Consider the following 23,234-nt stretch of genomic DNA (forward strand, 5'->3'; position numbering starts at 1 on the left):
TCTAAAGCCAGCAGACCCTGGGAAGGAAGCCCTTGGTGGGACCTGGGCTGAGCCCTTAGGTTGACAGGTTCCCAGGGCAGAAGACAGAGAACAGAGTGATTAACCCAAAGAGACTCTACTGCTTCTCAGAGGTGACTGCTGTGGACTTAAGACCCATGACCAGAGGGAAGTCCCTCCTGCCTGAGTGCCACCTCCAACCCCGAGACATTTGCACAAAGTGGAAGGAGGGAAGAAAATGTAAAAAATTAGCTAAGATGGAATCTCCTACCAACCAAAGCAAGAGAAAGGCTAAGAGTCAAGATAAAATGCCAGAAAATGAAGAGGCTCAGCTGAGTTTCATAACTGCTATACGACCTGTAAAGATATAAACCAGAGAAAATATACTCAGAAGTCAAGTAAAAACACTTGCCTGGCTTGTGCCAGATAGCACAGGCAAGTCTGGCTCACACACGGGGCTTGGCCACATTCACTACATCTTCTCCTATATGACCAACAGCCCCACCAAACCCAACTGCACATGTTAACATAGTTGCAGTCTTAAATGAACCAAAATCCAATTTTTAAATTTATCCCTTAAACTGAGCATGCACCAGCTCACCTGCTGACTGCTGGCCAGGCCTCATGTCTCATCCAGCAACTCTGCCCAGCACCAGCCAGAGGCTTCTTTGAAATATGTGAATGTGATCATGTCATTTCTCTGCAGAGGGTTCCCTTTTGCCCACACAGCACAACCTGAACCACAAAGCCCTTGCTCTCAAGCCACTATTTTACTTGCCAATATCATACCCCTTCTCCATACCTCCATTCTCCCACATGGACTTTCTCTAATCCCATAGAAACACATCACTCTGCGAACATACCAGTTCCTTCCAAAGCCCTAGAACTCTATAATCTCCTTGTCTGATATCCCCATGCTCCCAACCCACCTTGTGCCTGCAGAATGGTTAGTCAACAAGTGTCAAATGAATGAATCACTCAGTGAAGCCCCAAACCACCAGACATCTCCCAATAGGTTCACAATGCCACATGGGCAGAAGGTCCTGGTGTCCTCCTTCCACAAGCCCCTAGTTAAGAAACAGGGCAGGGGGCCAGTTCTGTCCTACAGAGGTGTTTTATTTGACTCTCACAATGTAATGACATAAACTCATTTATCAACAAACATCCATCTGGGAATTCTCCATAAATCACCCAGATTTCTGACTGACATTGGAAATGAGGCAACAGGACACAGAAGGCCCACTGAGGGGGGCCCTCTTTGCATAGCAGCCCTCTTTGGGAGTAGTACCGCTCCCCTGCCTATCCATCCTCACCCTCATACTGTCCCCTCAACAGAAGGTGGAAGGTGGCAACCACCCATCCTCATCCTCCCAGGAAGACCCTTGCACAGTGACCGTCTGGTCCCTGTGGGCACCCAAACAGAGGCCTCTGGGACACACAACCCAACCATTATCATGTGATGACCCCAATTCACTGATTCCTCCATACCCATCACCCATCACCCATCACCCGACACTAACACCACTAAGCCTCATCCACATCTTAAGAGTTTGCTGGGGGTTATTTTCTTGGGAATGAGAAGCTAGTGACAGACTCCATTAATGAGACCAAAAAAAATTTTTTAAGATTTTATTTACTCATTAGAGAGGCAGAGACATAGGCAGAGGGAGAAGCAGGCTCCCTGTGGGGAGCCCAATGTGGGACTCGATCCCAGGACCCCGGGATCACTCCCTGAGCTGAAGGCAGATGCTCAACCACTGAGCCGCCCAGGTGTCCTCAAATTTTTTAAAAACTTCTTAGCTTTAGCTGTATATCTGAATTGTATGTGCTTCCCTAAAATTTCCTCCTACCTTTATCCCTTTTCTAAAAAGGTGTCACTATCTTGGTCTCATTTCCATAAGCTTTTTTCACTGGTTAGGTCTGGGGCAAGATGAGAATTCATCCCCAGAGGCCTTAACTATCAAGCAAGGATTTTCCTGTGCTGCTGAGTCTCCCTGACTCCTTCTGAAACCAGCAGCTAGCCCAAGCACACAGAACCCCAGCTTCCCATGCTCTCCTGGCCTTGAGAATTTTGAAACGTGTGCCTGACAAAGCATCTTAAATTACAGGGAATCAATATAAATCTCCCTCGCAGACATATCTAAGCCGATGAAACTGTTGACAAGAAAGCATTTGCATCCCTTGATTAGAATCTGGTCCAAGACCAATTGAATCAAAGTACGGCAAAGCTGTTCCACAAACAATTGCTTTTGATTACAAGGCAAGCTGAATGAGCAACATCTTCATGCTGTAAAGGAGCTTCTCATACTAAACTAGCATTTTAAGCATCAGCTTACATCAAATCACATTTCATTCAGGGGGTAAATTCAACTCCACCCACCCGAATTATCCAAAACCTTCTCTAATTTTTAGTATATATAAATATACTCCCCTTTAATAAAAATGCTTTCTCTGAGGAACACCTCAGGTCTTTGTCTACTCCAAATGCACTCTTCGAATGTTTAATAATTAATGGACATTTAATGTTCTTGTACATAAAGTGATAATTATATTTTTTTTTTAAAGATTTTATTTATTTATTCATGATAGTCACAGAGAGAGAGAGAGGCAGAGACACAGGCAGAGGGAGAAGCAGGCTACATGCACCGGGAGCCCGATGTGGGATTCGATCCCGGGTCTCCAGGATCGCGCCCTGGGCCAAAGGCAGGCGCCAAACCGCTGCGCCACCCAGGGATCCCGGTAATTATATTTTTTTGAAATAACTGTCCAAATTCAGTAAATACTTTGGATTTGTTCCATTCACTAAGAGCTCTGTCAGTGGCTATGTTTAGACTTCAATCTTTATCCTGATTCATCTCTTCGCTCACAAATTATTTTCTCTGATTTTCCATTTTCTCCAAGATGAATTTGTAGCTTCTTGGGATAGACACTGAAAGGTAAAGGGACTTCTAAAAGGTTGTCATGAAGAGCTGTGACACTTAGGCTTTACAACACATTTATACAAAGCTAGTTTCTAAGATGGCAGAGGGACTTGTAAGAACATAAAGACACAGGACAATGTAGCTGGGCAGGTTCATCTCTCATCCCACTATGCAACTGGAGAAGTTAAGCAAGAGCTAAACTCCCATTCTGGACATAATAGAAATCTCCGTCCTTTTACAGTAAGAGCCTATTGCTGCTAATCTTACACATAATGTGCACACACATCCTCACTGTTGTGCCTACAGTCCTAGAAGCTGAGAAGTCCCCTCTACCTGGGCTCTTAGGCTATCCCTATCTCTTCAGGGTCTTTATCCAACAATTATTGCATCTTCTATGCTGGAGGCTCTCAATGCTGGTTGAACACAGAAACCACGTGTTCATTTGAAACATGCCTGGGTCCCTCCCCCAGATGTTCTGATTTAACTGTTCCAGGGCATGGCCTGGGCTTTAGGATTCTATTGTTCAGTCAAGATACAGAGCCACTGCTCTCCACTGACCTATCTCCCTAGACCAAAAGGCACAAACTCCAACCTGTGTGTCAAAACAGCCTAGGGACATTGCGGTGAGGGGTGTGTAAAATACACGAAACATAAAATTTACCACTTGGGGATACCTGGGTGGCTCAGTGGTTGAGTGTCTGCCTTCAGCTCAGGTTGTGATCCTGGGGTCTTGGAAACAAATCCTGCATCAGGATCCCCGCAGGGAGCCTGCTTTCCCCTCTGCCTATGTCTCTGCTTCTCTCTCTCTCTGTCTCTCATGAATAAATAAATAAAATCTTTTTTAAAAATACAATAAAATTTACCATTTTAACCATTTTAGGTATATGGTAGATTACATCATTAAGTACATTCACATTTCTCAGCAATGGGATATGTGTTTATCAGAGAAAAAATGTTATCACATTTTTACGTGCTTATTAATTACGGACACTTCACACATGAATCCAGATATCTGGTATCCAGCAGGGAAAGTTAACATGGCCTCCTGGTAACAGTCACCTGGGGTAGTTTGATTGCTGCCCATTCAGATAGGGCATGGGCCCCAGGGTTGCCAACATCCTCACTGTGCCCCCTTGAAGTTACTCTTAGCCTGGCTTCTACAGACAGGCTTTATATCGGTCTGTCAATAGGGTCAGGCCTCCTCGGCCCTAAAAACACCCTGTGTCCTTTGATCCCAAGTCTCTCTCTAGATGCCCCTGTCTCTTTCACATCTCTCCCTTATCCCCCATTCAGCCCTTAGAGCCCTGAGATCCAACTTATTTCCCTTTCACTGCACTGAGTCCACCCTGGCAAAGATCAATGACCTCATGCCACCAAATCCCAGAGACACCCTAATTCCCTGTACTGCACTGGGTAGTATCAGAGGCTGAGTCCTTCTGGAACTCCCATGTCCTCCTCTCTCTCCTCTCTTCTCTACCTTTTTACAGGGCTTCCATCCTTGGCCCACAGCAAGGGAAGACTCCCTGCATGTTCATCACTCACCACAACCCATAGGCTGACAAGTCCAAACACAGTGGGTTTTCAGGGGCTCCAGGAGAGTCTGAGAGATGAGGTTTGAGTTCCTCGCTCTGTCACTTATAAGCTGTCACTTCAGGCCAGTTATTTAGCTCAAGCTCCATCTTAAAAAAAATGAAGATAATAATTTCCACATTAAAATGTATGAGAGAATTGTACAATGCTCTAGATTAGAACACCACTGTCCAACAGAACTTTCTGTGATAATGGAAATGTTCCCTACCTGTGTTGTCCATCGTGGAAGCCATGTGCTACATCAGACTACAGAACACTTGGAATGTGGACAATGGGACTGAAGAATTAAAATTTTAATTTTATGTAATGTTATTAATTTTAAATTTAATGGTTCCCTGGGGCCAGTGGTTCTCAGTGGAACAGTGCAGCTCTAAAGTGACTAAAACTAAACAATCATCAGTAAACCCAGCTATTATTATTGCCACTATTAACAAAGGGAAAAATGACAATAAACCTCTCCAGTTCAGGCCTTCCAGTGGAGCATCAGCCTCTGGAGGAACAGACTTCAGGCCACTTGAGGCCGGTTCTGTTTGAGGATCCTATGCTCAGGAAAGTGATCAACATTCCTCAGGGGCCAGAGTAAATATTCAGGGATTCTTATGTCCCAGTTATTCCTATCTGGTAAGGAGGCAGGCCTGTGGCCACAGTCTCCAGGACACTGGGATCTTTACTATGCATCTTTACTATGATGCACTGAGTAGAAGCCCCAGCTGTTGGGTTCCCCTGTGGGTCCTGATGTAGGCAAGCTGGCTCCGCCTGCCCAGAGTTTGCACAAGGGACTGTGCTCTATGCAACAGGGTAAGGTTCTATGTCCTATGTCAATGAACATCTCTCTATAACTCACCATCATCCTGTGATAACAATAACCCAAGTGCCCTCTGGATACCTCCCTATGGATTCCCCTCAGGCCATCACCAGCTCTAAACTAAGCTCAGTGTCTCCATCCCCCTGGCCAAGGCCCCACTCCTTTTTCTGCCCCATCCTCCCAGTGGATGGCCTGAGCCATCTTGGACATCTTCCAAATATCAAATCCAACTGCTTTAGATCCAAATGTCTTCTCACACTGTTACAGGAAACCTTGGAAATAATCCTCCATCCTCTTATGTATAAGTTAAGAAACCAAATGAAGTTAAGAGAAGGTGCATTCATCAGGGTTTTCTTGAGAAACAGAACCAGTAGGACAAAAAGGTGTGTGAGGGTGTGTGCTCACGCACGGGGACATAGGTGGAAAAGGACAGCAAGAGAGACTGATGAGTTGATTTTAATGAATTGGTTCATGCATTTATGGAGGCTGGTAAGTTCAAAATCTACAGGGTAGGCCAGTAGGCTGGAGACCCAGGGAAGAGCCAATGCTGCAACATAAGTCCAAAAGCCATCTGCTGACAGAATTCCTTCTTGCCAGGGCTGGGAGGGTGGGGCAGGGGTTTGGGGTTAGGGGGGAGGTGATGAGAGAGGGCAAGCATTTGTTCTATCTAGGCCTCCAACTGATTGGATGAGGCCCACCCATATTAGGGAAGGCAATCTGCTTCATTCAAAGTCCACTAATTTAAATGTTAATCTTGTCCAAAAAGCACCCTCACAGAAACATCCAGAATAATGTTTGGCCAAGTATTTGGGCACCATAGCCCAGCCAAATTGGCACACAAAATTAACCACCATTTATGTTTACACATAAAATTACCAAGGTCATGAAGTTAAAATCCCGGGAAAATCTAAGATAAGCTTTAAAAAATATAAGAATATAATTTCCTCCTCGCTGAAAGCATTTTAAAACATAAGAAGCAGATTTTGATAAAGAATAATCTTATTTGGTGTAAGAATAAGCAATGTAACTTATGAGTATCTATAATTATAATAACAAAATAATACACAGTTAACATTTATTGAGTTTCTAAGGACCACACACTGTGCTATCCATTGTGCTGTGTATCCACTGTACACACAGTATCATATTCAATCATCACAGCAAACCTATCATTGTGTGTTTTTGTAATAACTTGGGGTTATATTTTCATAGAAGTAAAACTCTGTAGAGCACGTATGTATACACAGATTCAAGGATGTATTCAAATGATTTTTTTTCCTATCTAAAAATAGAAACCACAACATTAGTCACCAATGTCTGGGAACATCCATATATCCTTCTGCACACTGACATACAGTATTCTTAGGTTGCTGGCATCAATATCAACCATTAAAGGTTGACATAAGTCTCAGCATTTTGGAATCCCCTCCCAACCCAGGGCATTCCTCAACCATTCCAAAATAAACCAAAGCTGTGCATTTGCTAATCTGAGTTTATTCCGTTATTTCAAACAACACAGTCACTACCAAAGTCCACAATCCCTTATCCACAATCCTGAATACCAAAAGATCTGACAACTGACTGTTTTTATAAATCATTTAATGGCAAAACATTACCTAAACTGATATGAAGCTATATATAGTCGTTTTTCAATCTCACTTTAGCGAAGATGCCCATATGTTTTATTTCAGAACTATTAATGCATGTGATTGCAGGGTGTTGCCCAAGGCCCTCCTGGAATGTCATTTTCTTGTAGTATAGACACAACCCAGAAATCTGAAAAAGTGCAAATTACTACACATATCTGGCCACATGGGGCTTATAGAAAGTACTAGGTCCTACATTATCACCTTTTACAAATGAGATCACCAAGATTCAAAAAGAACCCATCTAGCTTCATTAGATGTCAAAGGCAATTCGGGCAACCTTAACCACTGTACCATATGTACGATGTACTTCTACACACAATCCAGGAGTGAGCTGCCAGCTGTATGCAGCACTGGAAACCATTAAGTCTGTTTTGCAGACTGTGAGTTGGAAGCACTGAAAAGGCAAGTGATTTGCTCAAAATACATGTGGTCTCATCAAAACCAGATGCAGAACTCTCATAAGGACCCCTTTTATTAGGAAGAAGTCAAATTTTTCCCATGAGGAATGAAGGGAGGGAAAGACATCTTGGGGAGTCTGATTTTCCCTTAAGAGACTTAACTATGTAAAATTTCAAAAATCACTGCAAACTCACACTCTTCCCTTAACATAGTCTTCTGAACATCTTCTTTTCCTTTCTGTCTAAGCAGAATGAAGAAACCATTCAGAATCCAGCGAATTCACAGGATTCCTCAATAATCATCAATTCAAGTGCATCAAGTAGTAGGAAAAACCCAGGATGAGCGCAAGCCTTCGTTTCAGGGAACAAAGAAAAGGGAAAGCCAAACTCCATCATCAAGCCCCCTGAACATGGGACTGGACACAGAAGAGAAATAAAGGGGGTCACAGGCCAGATGAGTAAAAGAGCAGAGAGAGACCAAGAGAACCCAGAGCAAAGCAAGAGTCCAAACAAATGCTGCTGTTCTAGGGGGCATCATACAGCCCATTTTGGAGTGAGCTGTGATCCAAAGTCAATGTGTATAGCCCCACTGATAAAAGTCACTCCCTGACAGTAGTTCCACAAATAACCCAGCATCCATTCACTGATACTGGTTGGCTCTTCCCTCTTATTCATTTCCTTCCATTGTAAATGCTTCCAATAAAATAACCAGGGACCTAGAAACTCACTGAAACAGTGTGGCTTTAGAGCCATTGATCTCAAACTTAAGCATGAACCAAAATCACCTGTGAAGTACAGCTCCCTGGGCCCCACCCCATAGTCTGAGTCCTTGGACCTGGCATGGGGCGTAAAAATCTGACTTTCCCCCAAGCTTCCAGGTGGCACTGCTGCCCTAGAAAAGTGCTGACGAACAGAAATATAATGTGAGCCATATGTGTAATTTTAGATTTTCTAGTAGCCACATTTGGAAGAGTGAAATCCAACAAGTGAAATGAATGTTAATAATGTATTTTATTTCACCCGATATATCCCAAATGTTATCATTTCAACATTTCAATAAAGGAGGCATTTTACATTTTTTTTCATACTAAGTCTTCAGAATCTGGTATGCATTTTGTATTTGCAGCGAATCTCGTTTTAACTACTCAGTAACCACATGTAGTTTCTGGCTGTAGGTATTGGACAGCACAATTATATAATATGGACACTGTATGTGAATAACAATGTATGTTGCAGGGGGATTAGCTCGAGCCCAAGTGACAGTCACCCAATGTATGAGAGAAGTTAGACATCTGTGAAGGGCTGGAGAGGTGGACAGGATCCTAAAGGATGCAGAGTGGAGGCCCTCACACTTCACTGAGACAGAAGAAGACACCATGGGCCCTCATGATGTCTAGAACTCACAGTGTTGAGTGTAGAGTGTTGAGTGTAATCTCAGAGTTGTAGACTCCAGCCCAGCCCATGGCCTTTGCTTAAGTCCTAGGTAGAAAGAGTATTATCAGTATTAAGAATATTATGAGAGTATTATACTGTAAGATGAGTAAACCCTAAAACAGGGGCTTTGTTAAATACAGCATCAGAAGCTCAATGAAGCCCCACTAGGTAATCCGTGTAGCCAAGAGAGACCCAACCCATTTACCACTGCCTCCTCCCTCCTGTGCCAATGCCAAGAAAATTAAGGGGCATGTCTTGCACCAGATGACTGTGGAGTGAGCCTGAGGCTTCTCACCTACATTTCCCACCTCAGACCAGAGTGAGTTGGTAGTGACAGGACCCATGCTGCAGCCAGCCAAGACCTGACTGAGCAGGAGCAGAAAAGCCCCCAGAACTATCTGCAATTCATAAGACCTTCCCCGGAGGGGGGGGGGGCGGGGGGCAAGACTTGGGGGGGGTGGTTCAAGAAGGACCAAGTGACAACTTACGGCTCTCTAGAGAAACAGAAAAGGACAGATCTACCAGCAGACACTGCCTGCAGAGCCTGCTCTCAGGCTCCAGGGTGCTCAGTACGTTGGCTTTACCTTCACCCCCAGGACAGCATGCATGATACTAAGACGACCCAACTTCAGAGAGCTATAGCGCATTTGCCTTTGCTAGCCATGACCCTCTATGGACAAGAAGTGAGAGATGATATACACAGATGTGGAACCTGCCCTCATCGCAGCACTGGTGCCCTCCCTGTGATCACCTGAGGGAGGCTGCAGGTTACCCTGCCTGCGCTTTGCTGCTGAGGCACACCTGCTTCACCTTACTCTCCTAGGACTTGATTTTTTAAGATTATTTTTATGGGAAAACATACATAACTTAAAACTTACCATTTTAAGCATTTTTAAGTGTAAAATTCAGTGGCATTGAGTACACTCATATTGTTATGCAACCTTTACCACAATCCATCTCCAGAACTTTCTCATCTTCCCAAACTGATTCTGTCTCCTTTACATACTATCTCCTCATCCCCTTCTTCTACCCTGACCATCAACAGGTACCCTCGGTCATAGCCTAAACTGGTTCAGAGCACATGAATCCTTTCCCAACCCCAAGAGACATGAGATAGAATCCTCAGATCTCTCTCTCTCTCTCTCTCTCTCTCTCTCTCATACACACACACACACACACACACACACACACACACACACACTGACTTCCTCACTCCTTCTAGGTAGAGCAGAGGAGGAGATCTATTAGTACCCACGTGAGCCTTGCAATGGCAAACTTACCAGCCAGGCTGGCCCTAGACTCCCAACACTGGCATATGTGAGATTCCTGGGCACAGAGCCAGACTTTCTTGAGACAACAGGACCACCACCAACTAGAAAAATGCAAGCGACACAAATGGCCACTGGGCAAAAGGCCCAGTGGCAAATGCCACTCAGGTCATGCTACCCTTGCCCAGAACAAAATACCAAATTGGGCAGGACATCTTTGCCAAAGCAAAGCAAGGGACACAATACTGAGTAGCTTTGCTTTTTAAATTCTATTTCTTTTTCATGTATTTTGATCAAGGCATAATTTGCATATAGCAAAATAGACCCCTTTGAGTATATAGCTAAACTGTTTTGACAAGCACATTACACAGCATACATGTAATGACTACTACAATCAAGATATAGAATAGTTCCATCACCCTCCAAGACTTGCCTCTGCTCCTTTATAGTCGACTCTCCTAATGCTCCCAGCTCCTAGAAACCACTGATCTATTTTCTGTTCCTAGTGTTTCACATTTTCCAAGAATATCTTATGAATCAAATTATATGACATGTAGCCTTTTGAAATTGCCTTCTTTCCTTATTTGTAACTGCTTGAGATTGATCTACATAGCTTCATGTATTGGTATCTTAATTAGTGTTGTTTTATTGTGATAAAATATACACAACATACAGCTTACTATTTTAACCACATTTAAGTGCACAGTTCAGTGGCATTAAGTACATTCACATTGTTGCCCAGCCATCATCAGTAACTTTACTTTAAAAGGCTGGTCTCATTAACTCATTATTTTTTAACATTAATTCCATTCAAGGTCCCTGGGGAAAAATGTGAAAGTTTCACAGCACATTCTGTTGATAACATTACAAGTTAAGTCAAGATATGTCCCAGGTTGCCAGCAAAGTCCTAGCTCATGCCAGTTGCGCCAGTGTGCTTATTAATAGAGTCACTTTCACTTTCCAAAGTTTGAAAGATAAGCTACATGGCCACATTTGCTGTAGGGAAATAATTTCCTTAAGACATTCCTGGTGAGAGACTAAAAGAAAAAAATTTAAATAGCAACATTATGGTCTATCAAATTACAACTATCAAAATTACAAATACATTTACCTTCAACCCAACAATCACATTTCTAAGATTTTATCACACAGATGCACATGCAATATATAGCAATGTTTGTAAACGAAAAACATCAGAAACTATCCAAGTAGCCATCTAAAGAAAGCTGGTCACATTAATGAGGGCAAATTTACTCCCTAACCCCAAAAGAATTACTATACAACCCTCTGTGTTCTGATATTGGAAGAGCTCTAGGACGCACCCTTAAGTGAGGAAAACAAGGAAGAACAGTGTGTATAGCTTGTGCTAACTTTCCTGTAAAGAGGAGGGGAGGAAATATGTTTGCATTTGTTTGCATACACAAAGAAATCCCCCCAGGGACACCTGGGTGGCTCAGTGGTTGAGCGTCTACCTTTGGCTCAGGTTGTGATCCCGGGATCCTGGGATAGAGTTCCGAATCGGGTTCCCCACATGGAGAGTGCTTCTCCCTCTATGTCTCTGCTTCTCTGTGTTTCTCATGAATAAATAAAATCTTTTAAAAATATGAAAGAATTCCCCCCCCAGATATACTAGGCATATACACAGATAGACACACTGACCCAACTATCAACAGGATGGAGGGGAAGGGCAGAATGGGGGTGGCAGTAAGTCTTCTAATATCTCTTTAAATTTTTTCAATGGTGTAAGCATAGTGCTGGGTTCAAATAATTAAAAGGAAAAAAGAAGAAGAAAAAAAAAAAAAAAACAGAGGATAAAATGTCCCTTGGGAAAAGAACTAAGTGTGAAGGTCTGGACTGTCTATTATAATCAATGTATTTCCAATATTTACAAAATCAATAAATTGACCTGTCAGACACTGAATATACCCCCAAAGGCCTCAAGTAATCTAAAAAATTACTTCCTTTTCAAAATCCATCATGTAGTTTAGCTAAGCACAACTAAAGTTCCTTCTGATGGTATGTCTGAAATTAAAATATGTCCCCCCAAAAGAAAAAGTGTGTCTATTTAATTTTCTTCTGGATGCCATGTTCAATTCTTTTAAGGGAATAATGTTTCTTGATAAGTGGAATCAATATAAAGCTCCCCAACAAGTTGTTCCAAACTTAAAAACATTAATTTGTTTCAGTTTGTGCATTAAATGTTATCATGAAAACAACTGTATCATCATGAATGTTCTATGAAGTGATGAGCACAGTAAGATTTCTTAATATTTGATAAGACTAATTTTTAAGTGTGTCTGGGTGCAAAACATGAATATATTAATCTTTGGCTATTTTAACAACAACCACCACAAAACCCCCCACATACTTAGCAGCTTAAGAACACACACACATTTATCATCTCACAGATCTGTAGGAGTACATACTGGCTAAAATTTAGGGATACCATGGCCCAAAGGGGTCCTCTGCTTAGATTCCCAGAAAGCCTAAATAAAGGGCCACATTCCCGAATGGAAACCCTGGAGAAGAATCAGCTTCCAAGCTCATCTGCTTGATTATTGGCCAAATTAAATTCCTTGCAGTTGTAGGATTAAGGTTCTGTTTCTTTGCTGTCTGTCAGTAGGGGGTTGGTTTTTGCTTCTATAGGCTGCTCATACTCCTCATCCTTTCCATGTGGCAGGTCAGTTCCTCGCTTGTATTAAATTTCTGATTTCTCCTTCTTCTGCACCTCTGACCTCACCCACAGAAAGCTCTCTGCTTTTAAGGGCTTGTGTGATTGGCCTGGGACCTTCTAGATAATCTCCTTAATTAAACATCCACAATCTGAATCACATCTGCAAAGTCCCTTTTGCTACCCCACACAGTGTATTCACCGGTACCTCTCTGAGGGGCCATTCCATTTCCCACAAAGAATATTTTGAAATGCAAATGTGATGAAAGTGGGACACAGATTGTCACTAATGTACTCTAAATGAGTGTGTGGTATATATATATATATATATATATATATATATATATATATATATATACATGCGCCAACCATACATAAATGGGTACAGACATACGGGTGCACACTTAATACAGTTTATACTTTTTTAAAGTGTCTGGTATTTTTGTTAAAACCATCTGGCAACTCTACAGGTGATCCCAGCTCAGCAAAGAGAATTCAAGAAGGGGAAGAAACTTTACAGACCAAGCTAAACCAAGTCAACCGCTCAAGATAGTAGTTACGGGATAGAAATGAATGCCAAGGGATAAGTCACTGCAACTATCTACAAATAAAATAAGGTCAAGGAAATAAAGACAGGAATTCCAAAGCTGAGGACGTAACTGAAGCCCCCAGTTCAAAACCCACCTACTGACAAGGCCAGTGGAAGCCATTATTGTGTCCAGGCCTCTCATCCTTCAGGCAGTTATGCTACAGGGGATCTTGAGAAATTGGGCATTTTCCAAGGCACTAAATTCAGAGTCTTATCCAAGCCCACTACTCCTCCAGAATCCTTTTCCATTTTGTTTGTTGTTGTTGTTGTTGTTTTGTTTTGTTTTGTTTTGTTTTCCTTTTCCATTTTGAATCCAAGAATCACTTGGGACCCAACAGGGCTGACCCCAAAATCACCACAAACAACAAACAAACAAACAAACAAAAAAACTAAATTGATGGTGACTACAAGTTTTACCATTAAACTCTTCTATTAACTTCCAACCCTTCATTTCTAAATCTTGTCCTCAAGATAAAGAAGACATAAACTACATATAATATAATATTTATATTTATAAGTTCATATTTATATTATATAATAATAAACTAAATTTTCTTTTAAAAATTAAAAGGATTGTTTTCTTAGAAAAACAGTATACTTTTTAAAAATCCACAGTATTGCTTATTTTTCTAATTTATTCTTTAAAATGGAAAGGGCCTGATAATGTTTTCAGGATGAAAAGGTACTATTAATTTTCAAAGATAATTTTTGCTTCTAAGAGTGATTTCCGGGAAAGGATAAAGCAGCTCTAATTTGAGAGTATTCTGGCTGAATTTATAAAAATAAATATAAGCCAATAACAAGTTGGCCATGGAAGTCATACCTCTCAATTCAGAGTGCTTAACAAAGGTTTTAAGTCCTTAACTACGGTTGGTTATACTGCCTACCTAGAAAAGTCTTTCTCAATTAAGCTTTTGTCTAATCTCAGTTCCTGGGATCTGGAGTCCTCCTAAATGCCCACTGGTGCTCTTGGCAATGTCTGATCCAGCATCTACAGAAGCTCTTCAAAGTAGGGGAAGAAGAGACTTGCTACCTTTCTAAATGATTCATGGACTACTGAGCAGGTTGCTTTCCAAAGCCCAAAGAAAAAGTGGTCATATTGGAAAGGTCATACTGGGTGAAATGAGGTGGCAGGTCCCAGGATCGGTGCCACCCTGCATGGCTGGCCTCCAGTGATCTCAGCTGTCAGAGCCTAACAGCCTTTGCTAGTGTCCCTGGAAAAGACCTTGGCAGGTGGTAGAGTTCATGTGGCCAGTCACGTGTGGGGAGGAGGGGTGGTAAACAAGGCTGGAAAACCAAGAAGGAGCCCATTAGGTCACTGGTGCCAGAGGATGTGCTGCTGTCTTACAACAAAAGGATATTATTATGAGTAATTACACTGCACAGGACATATTTTCCTACAATACAGCTGAGTTTCCTTTTTTTTGAAGATTTTATTTATTCACGATTCAAGACAGCGCCAGCACAACCTCTCCAGGGAGATATCTCTAAACACTCAGAATGGATGATGAGCTTCCATAGCCGCCTGCACCTCCCTCAGTCTTCTGTGTGATGTCACAGTGAAATCACAACCCAACCACCATTCCTTCCACTGTCAGTGTGGGAAGGAAGGAACCCTGCATTTTATAACAAAACACCAATATGCTCTGAAGTGTTCACTGCAACAAGCTGGTATGGAAACAAGAAAGAGGTTGAGTTTCAAAATGGCAAAGGTGATCAAGATATGACTGAGCCTCTGTTTTCTCATTGCAACAATTGGGGATAATGACATTTTCCCCATATGGTAGTGATAAAGATTAAATAAAGTATGTGTATCAACTCCTTGGAACAGCTTCTGGTGTACTGAAGGCGCTCAACAGAGATTATGGTGTTGAGAAGGAGAAGGAGGGTAAGAAAAAGACTCTGGGGTTGGTTGGCCAAGCTGTGACCATGGTCCTCTGAAGAATGCTCCCAACCTAAAGACAAACCTGCAGGGATGGCCGTGGTGCTGGGCATGTGACTGGAAACCCTTTGTTGATGGGTAGCCTAAAGAAGTCATTAGAGCATCGGGAAGGAGACCGACAGGACAGCTGGACAGTGATGGCAAGGGTCCCGCTGGCCACATGGGTGCCTCTGTGACCTGGGCCAGCAGGGAAACCAGTTAACAAGAGGAGCAGGTGGAGGCTGCTGCAGAAGAGGGTCAGGTCCTGGGGTTGGGTGGGGGGAGAAGGGGGGACTAGGGGACTGGGAAATGGGGAGGAAAAAGACCTAAAAATGGCTCTGAATTCATTTCAAAATCAGGACATTTACATGTTTTATTTTGGTGGCTTTCACTGCTAGGGTTGGAAAGGGCTATGGCAATAACTCCAAACTCAACACTAACAATTTCAGTGACATTCTGCTGCCACCAATCCAGTTGGGCTGCCTACTGAGTTAAGTGCGGAAGAGTGTTAATTGTTCTAGAATTTCCTCAGCACTGCAATTTCCTGGGCTTGATCAAATGCCCCATATGGAACTTCATTTTCTTCTTTTATGACTGAAGGATTATCACTCAGGCCTCTCATTTCCCCTAGGGAAGCAAAGGCTCCAGATGGGCCAACCCCCGTTATATGATTTTCCAAAAGCTATGCATATTTTCTTTGTATACATAGCTTTGCCATTTATTATTCATTCTCCTGACTATCTAATCTATTAATGTGCTGAGCTTTCTTTATAAATCATGAATTAGCTATGTGGCATTTTGGTGAACAGTAAAACTGTCAGGGTGTGACATGTGGAGAGTCTTGTATAGCAGAAACTTCCTTTTGCTATTAGCCTTAGAAAATAACACAAAACTGACAAACAGTGACTACATCTTCTTTTAACTTTAAGATCGTCAGTTCTAAAAGAACATAGGGGCTGTAAGTTTTCATTATTCATTTATGCGTTCACCCAACAAACATTTTATTATGAACCTACTATACAACAAGACTGTATTAGCTGCTGAAGAACAAAGACTAATATAATTCAGCATTTCACATATCCTTCAATACTCATTTATCAACTTAGAAACAAGAAAAATGACAAATGAAGCATAAGCAATCAACCGTACTTCTCATGATTTTAAAATTTTTAAGCCATTCACAATTCTGTTCACCTAACACAGAAATTGCAAATTAGTAGCCCACAGACTAAATTCAGATATAATCTACTTGGCCTAATTTTTTAAAACATGAGTCAGTAGGGGTGCCTGGGTAGCTCAGTTAAATGTCCAACTCTTGGTTTTGCTTCAGGTCATGATCTTGGGGTCCTGAAATCGAGCCCCACATCCATTTCTGCACTCAGCATGGAGTCTGCTTAAGATTCTCTCCTCTCCCTCTGCCCCTTCCCTCGCCCTGCTTATACTCTTTCTCTCTTCCTAAAAATAAAACACAACAAAAAAATGTGGGTGTCAGTATTTTAAAAACAAAATCAAGAGGCTTCACAAAATTAATTTTTAAAATATTTCTACTTTCTCTTTGAAAACACATGAAAAGATTTAGCAACACTGGATTCACATTGCCACAAAATGAAAATCCCCTACAGCGGAGTCACCACTGTCCCTTTAAGTCAGCCCTGCCCTCTCTAGAACCCACCACTGCCCATTCTCTCTCAATCTGGAAACCTGTTGGCCACCATTTACCACCCCCATTATTAGTTCTCTGCATTCATAGAGGTGTCACAGGTGGAAAATGAAAGACAGACTGAGATGGTATGTCTGACTCAAGGTAACTGGATCACTTCACTTTCCATTAGCAAAGAATTGTCCTACATGTTATGTGTGCAAATACACCCAGCACACTTTACTCAGTTATACAAAACTATAGGCTACTGAGAACATCTATTTTTACCAATGGTAACCAGTAGTTACAATACCAGTCCCATCACGTGTAGACAGCTGAGAGCACCACAATTCTAGTCCCTTTCTAAGACTAAAGTCCTTAACAGCAAATAAAGTATTAGATTTTTCTCACCTGCCTTTTTCCCTACCAAATTAGTAAGGACCCCAACCTCCGCTTTGCACTTACCTTGATTATTTTTCTCATGACTACCCAATACTGTGCTACAGTAAAAATTATACACCTGCTCCCTGCTCATTTCCAACACTCAGAAATTACTTGTCTTCAGTACCCTTCAAGGCACACTTTCAAGAGTAATTTCGCAACAATCAGTAAAGTTGAAAATACATATATCCCATGACTCAGCAGAGCAGTGGGATTTGTCACACATGCCCTGGAATGGTGGGTTCCAAACTTCTCTCAGTATCATCCTGGGTAAGAAAGACAACTGACATCATAACCCAGTGCACCTGCTAAAAGTTTGATTAGAAAACTTACCCTTATAATAATGTACAGTGAAATTTTATTTTATATAATACATTACATTATGACCTTTACTGTTAATACTAGTCAATGTTGGTTGCAATCCATTACATTGATTTCATAATGCCTTAATATATGATAGTTTGAAAAAGACTGGCCTAGAGGCTACCTATCATATGTATCCATGGAAATCTTATGTCTATCAGAAATCTTGTTGCATCATTTTCGCTAAAAGTGAAAAATCAATCTCAATGTTCAGCACAGCAGTTAGGAAAAATAAAATTCCATATTCATATCATGTTAATATCATAGAGCAGTAGAAATGAATAAACTTAATCCAGGTATCTATTTTGATAAAGCTTCCAGTTAGTATTAGGTTTTCTTCCAAAGAATCAAAAAGAATATTACATATGCAGGGTGCAGGCTGACTTTAAACACAAAAAAGGAGAACTATGTATTTCTTTGGATACATACATATCAGTAAAAGGATAAAACTGTGCTTAGAAAAAAAAAACTGTGCTTAGAAAGGATTCTTACTTCTGAAAAGCAGTTTTTGTTGGAAAGGGGTGTAGGGAAGGGATTAAAATAAGAATTTGGGACTATAACTGTATATGAAATATTTTAAAACCTTCAGTAGATGCAACCACTACACCTAAAAAATCCAGCAGCTCTTAAATCTGAGTATGCATATGAGAGGAATTATTGTCAGCATTTTTGTGCTTAAAAAATATCATAAAATTTAAAAATAATTTTTAAAGAATTACCCTTTCAAGGTACATATTTCTTCCTTAAGACAGGAAGCAAACCTCAAAGGATGAGAAGGTCCCACTCGAACACATCACAGTTCTCAAAATTTAGAGCATCAATAAAAGGTTCTGACTTTCAGACTTAGGTCTTACTGCATCATAAACCAACCAAAGTAGTTGTGCTTTTAGAATTCTTTACAATTAGACCCTCTGAAAACCTAAGATAATCTGGGAGTTTGGGACATTAAAGTGTTCTATTCCCAAATTCATGCTATTTATACTGGAAACTCTGGTGGTTGAAATGCTGCCTGTTGCCGAATAGGCATGATTTTAGCTGACTTCTTGAAAGGCCACCTGCTAAAATAATGTAGAAGGACTTTGTGGGGACCAATTACTTTGTAGATTAATAATGCTGACTGTTTCCTGGGATGGAAGGTCACTTCACCAGTTGGCTTCTGCCATTCATTACTGTACCTGTTTTGCTGTGATCCCAAGGGCTGGCATCTCCCTACATGTCCCTATATGCAGACAATACTCTCATGCCCTCCAAAGACAGCTTTGTTTGTGCCAATCTAAGATGCCACACATTATTCAAAATCAATTTGATTTAAGCAAATATTTCTTTTTCCTCAATAGTCAGTCTGTTATATAACATCTTTACAACCCCCAGACTCAACTCTATCTGTATCCTGTGAAATTTGGAAGTTCTTATTAATATTAAAGTCACAATTTGTATGTTGGACTTCACCTTGGCTATCAACACTTGAGATCAGTGTTAGCATGAATTGTCTAGCATAACTACTTACATGCAGCACATGAATTTCATCCATTACTTTATTTACAAAGGAAATTTCGGTATCACATAAAGAAATATGACCAATGAGGTAAGGACACCTATATGCATGTCTCATTTTGGCCACATGAAGGCTTTCTGACCTTGGGCAGTTCCTTCACTGTTTAGAATCTCAGTATCTTTGTCTACACTTTCTTGTATGCTTAATGAGAACTAAATGAGTCCAAGTATGTGGGATGTCCTGTGGAAAATAGAAAGCACTATAAAAACACAAGATGGTGCTGTTATTAGTGGTAACAGCAATATACATAATGTCTGTACCCCCATTATATAATGCAAATAAACATATGAGGTTGTTATTTCTATATTTGTATATAATGGCTCATTCAGTTTTTCTAAAGTTCCTCTTGCTAAAATCCTAATGGGTTTAACATATCTCTCCACTATTAATCTGAATTTATTAAATTTATTTTTCAGCTTGAGAAAATGTACACTCAGTTTACTTCTTAAAACAAATTCCTAAGGATTCCTTTGCATGTTTCTAAGTCCCTGGTTCATCAAAGAATATGCATGGAATTCCATGCCAAAATCATGGGATTGTCTTCCTCAAGAAGGAGCTCATTCTGGTGCCTTTCACTGGCCCTGGACCATATGTCTGACCTCAATTTATCAACATTAAAGAAAAAAGACTATGGATAATGAGTCAGTATAATGTTCTTATTCAAAAAACAAAAAAACAAGAACAAAAACCCAACTCTAAATCCAAATATCTTTCAAATGTTTTCAAATGATTGAAATAAAGCTCTCCCAAAGCATTATTTATTTATTTATTTTTAAAGATTTTATTTATTTATTCATGAGAAACAGAGAAAGAGAGAGAGGGGGAGAGACATAGGCAGAGGGAGAAGCAGGCTCCATGCAAGGAGCCCGATGTGGGACTCGATCCCAGGACTCCAGGATCACGCCCTGAGCCAAAGACAGACACTCAACCACTGAGCCACCCAGGCATCAAAAAGTATTTTTTAAATTCCAAATCCAACACTAATCTCTATTTTCTGGTGGGTAGGGGGTGGTGAGAAACATACAATACTGATTCGGGAGCACAGTCCAGATTAAAACACTTTAACAAGGGGTGCCTAGGTGGCTCAGCGGTTGAGCATCTGCCTTTGGCTCAGAGTGTGATCTCACGGTCCTGGGATTGAGTCCCACATCAGGCTTCCTGCAGGAAGGCCTGCTTCTCTCTCTGCCTCTGTCTCTGCCTCTGTCTCTGTCTCTCATGAATAAAGAAATAAAATCTTTAAAAAAAAATAAAACACTTTAACAAAGCATATACTGAATACTGTTCTTACACATTGGCATTAGCTACTCTTGCAAATCACAGATAAGCATGATAAAATGCCACAGAGGTGCTGCCAGTCTGGCTCCTGCCCTCAGCCCTCAGCATAAGCATCTCCTCTGGCCACCTAACACTGGTCAGGCCCCAGGGAAATGGACGTGCACACCTCTAGCCTCATGGCCTCAAAAGCACCAGAATGCAGTGCGGGTTTGGGGGATACATTGCCCATATGGGAGGTGGGTGTTGCAGAGAGGTAGAGAAAAGACTCTGTTTTCAAAACCTTCCTCTCAGATAATGCAAATAAAATCATTCCATGAAGAAAAGATTTCCTGGTGGGATCAAGCTTCCATTGTCTTGTACCTCTTCATGCTCTAACTCATTGTTCTGAAGCAGAGGTGGGCAAAGTATGTATATTATAGTAATATTTTATAGTGAATATATTTACTTAGAGTAAATATCGTAGGCTTTGCAGTCCACATAGTCTCTGTCATTACTACTCTCCTGCCTTATTGAAGAATAATTTTATCTACAAATTTGATACCATGAAGTGTAATTTTTATTTTGCCTTTTTTGCTTTGTTGGCACTCTCCAGTGCTTTTTCTTCCTCTCTCAGCTTTACTGAAATATAATCGGCACATACACTGTATAAGTTTAAGGTCTACAACATGATGATTTGATAACACCAATATACTGTGAAACAATTACAACAAGGTCAACATGAATACCACCTCAAATACAATAAGGTTAACATGAATGCCATCTCGCTGTTACCTCCTAGTTACCCGTGTGTGTATAGTTAAGAACATTTAAGAGCTACTCTCTCAGCAACTTGCAAGTACATAATATAGTATTATTAACTATAATCATCTAGATGTACATTAGATTCCCAAAACTTGCTCATCCTATAACTGAAAGTTTGTACCCTTTGACCAACATCCCCCCATTTCCCCCAGCCTAACCCTCAGCTCCTGGCAGCCACAACTCAACTCTGTTTTATAAGTTTGGCTTTTTTAGATCCCACATTAAGTAAGTCAGATGGTATTTGTCTTTGTCTCACCTATTTCACTTAGCATAATGTTCTCAACATCCATCCGCATTGTCACAAACACAAGATTTCCTTCCTCCTCACGGCTGAATAATATTCATACATTCCACACTTTCCTGATCTATTTATCCACTGAGAAAAACAGGTAGCTTTCATGTCTTCGCTATAGTGAATAATGCTGCAATGAACATGGAGTGCAGTTATCTCCTTGAGATAGACAGGAGACAGTTATCTCTTTCATTTCCTTTATTTCTTTTTTAAAGATTTTATTTATTTATTTGACAGAGAGAGAGACAGAGTACAGGCAGGGGGAGCTGCAGACAGAGGGAGAGCCCAACGTGGGGCTCAATCCCAGGACCCTAGGATCATCACCTGAGCTGAAGGCAGACACCTAACCAACTGAGCCACCCAGGTGCACTGTGATTTCATTTCCTTTAGATATATTCCCAGAAGTGGGGCTGCTGGATCACATGGTAGTTCTATTTTTAATCTTTTGTGGAACCTCCATATTATTTTCCATTGGGCTGCACTAATTTACATTGCCACCAACAGTGCATGAGCATTTCTTTTCTTTATCCTTTCTTCAGCACTTGTTTTCTCTCATTCTTTTTTTGGTAAGAGCCATTCCAACATGTGTGATATCTCACTGTGGTTTTGATTTGTATTTCAATGATGTTGAGCATTTGTGCATGTACCTGTTAGCCTTCTGTATGTCTTCTTTGGAAAAATGTCTATTTAGATTGTGTGCCCATTTATAATTTAAGTACTGTTTTTATATTATTATTATTATCATTATTATTATTATTATTATTATTATTATTTTGCTATTGAGTTCTAGGAATCCCTGATATATTTTGGATATTAATCCCTTCTCAGATATATAGTTTGCAAATATTTTCTCCCATTCTGGAGGCTGCCTTTTCATTCTTGAGATTCTCTTGCTCTGCAGAAGTTTTTAGTTTGATGTAATCCATTGTCTCTTTGCTTTTTGCTGCTTCTGATTTTTAATTTCACTGCATAATTTGATTCTTTTAGAAGAGAGGGTAATTAAAAATTTTTTAATTTAGAATTGTTTGCATTTAGTTTTATTTACCTTTTGATGAAATATATTTACATTTCTTGATGAAATATATTTACACTTCTCATGCTTTGAATACAATTTTTATTTTTTTAATCTTTTAGATGATTGGTAAAATGAAAGCTGTTTTGGAAACAAATTGTGAAAGTGGAATTCAGAGAAGAAAAAGATTAAAAATCTTCAAAAAAGCATTCTGTTTAAATGTTTTAAATGTTAAAATACAGTTATCTGGCTTCTAGAGAGCATTACGTAAAATTTGTGAACAGAACATTGCAAATTATCTAATGAAAACAAAGTCTGAATTTGAAACTGGTTAAGGCAAAATCTCAGAACTTTATGTTCTTTATTAAATCAAGATTTAATTCAAACACTGGTCCATTATTCTGCATGTCATAGTAACACTATAAAATAATAAATTCAGGGATCCCTGGGTGGCGCAGCGGTTTGGCGCCTGCCTTTGGCCCAGGGCGCGATCCTGGAGACCCGGGATCGAATCCCACGTCGGGCTCCCGGTGCATGGAGCCTGCTTCTCCCTCTGCCTGTGTCTCTGCCTCTCTCTCTCTCTCTCTCTGTGACTATCATAAATAAATAAAAA

At 40.7% G+C, this 23,234-nt stretch overlaps 1 protein-coding gene across 10 annotated transcripts in view; it reads right to left on the bottom strand.

Annotated features, from left to right (window-relative positions):
• The window catches only part of MTUS2 (microtubule associated scaffold protein 2), a 588,485-nt gene that overhangs the window by 421,481 nt on the left and 143,770 nt on the right, over positions 1–23,234 (bottom strand). For 6 of the 10 annotated variants that reach the window (XM_025462600.3, XM_025462604.3, XM_025462606.3 and 3 more), the window contains one exon: positions 4,461–4,597. The exons of the other annotated variants lie outside the window; for them this stretch is intronic. The gene's annotated coding sequence lies outside the window, so the exon portion shown is untranslated. The remainder of the gene's footprint in view (positions 1–4,460; positions 4,598–23,234) is intronic. 10 annotated transcript variants of the gene reach the window in all.

The sequence above is a fragment of the Canis lupus genome, chromosome 25 (genome assembly GCF_003254725.2).
Source record: "Canis lupus dingo isolate Sandy chromosome 25, ASM325472v2, whole genome shotgun sequence".
Lineage (NCBI taxonomy): Eukaryota > Metazoa > Chordata > Mammalia > Carnivora > Canidae > Canis > Canis lupus.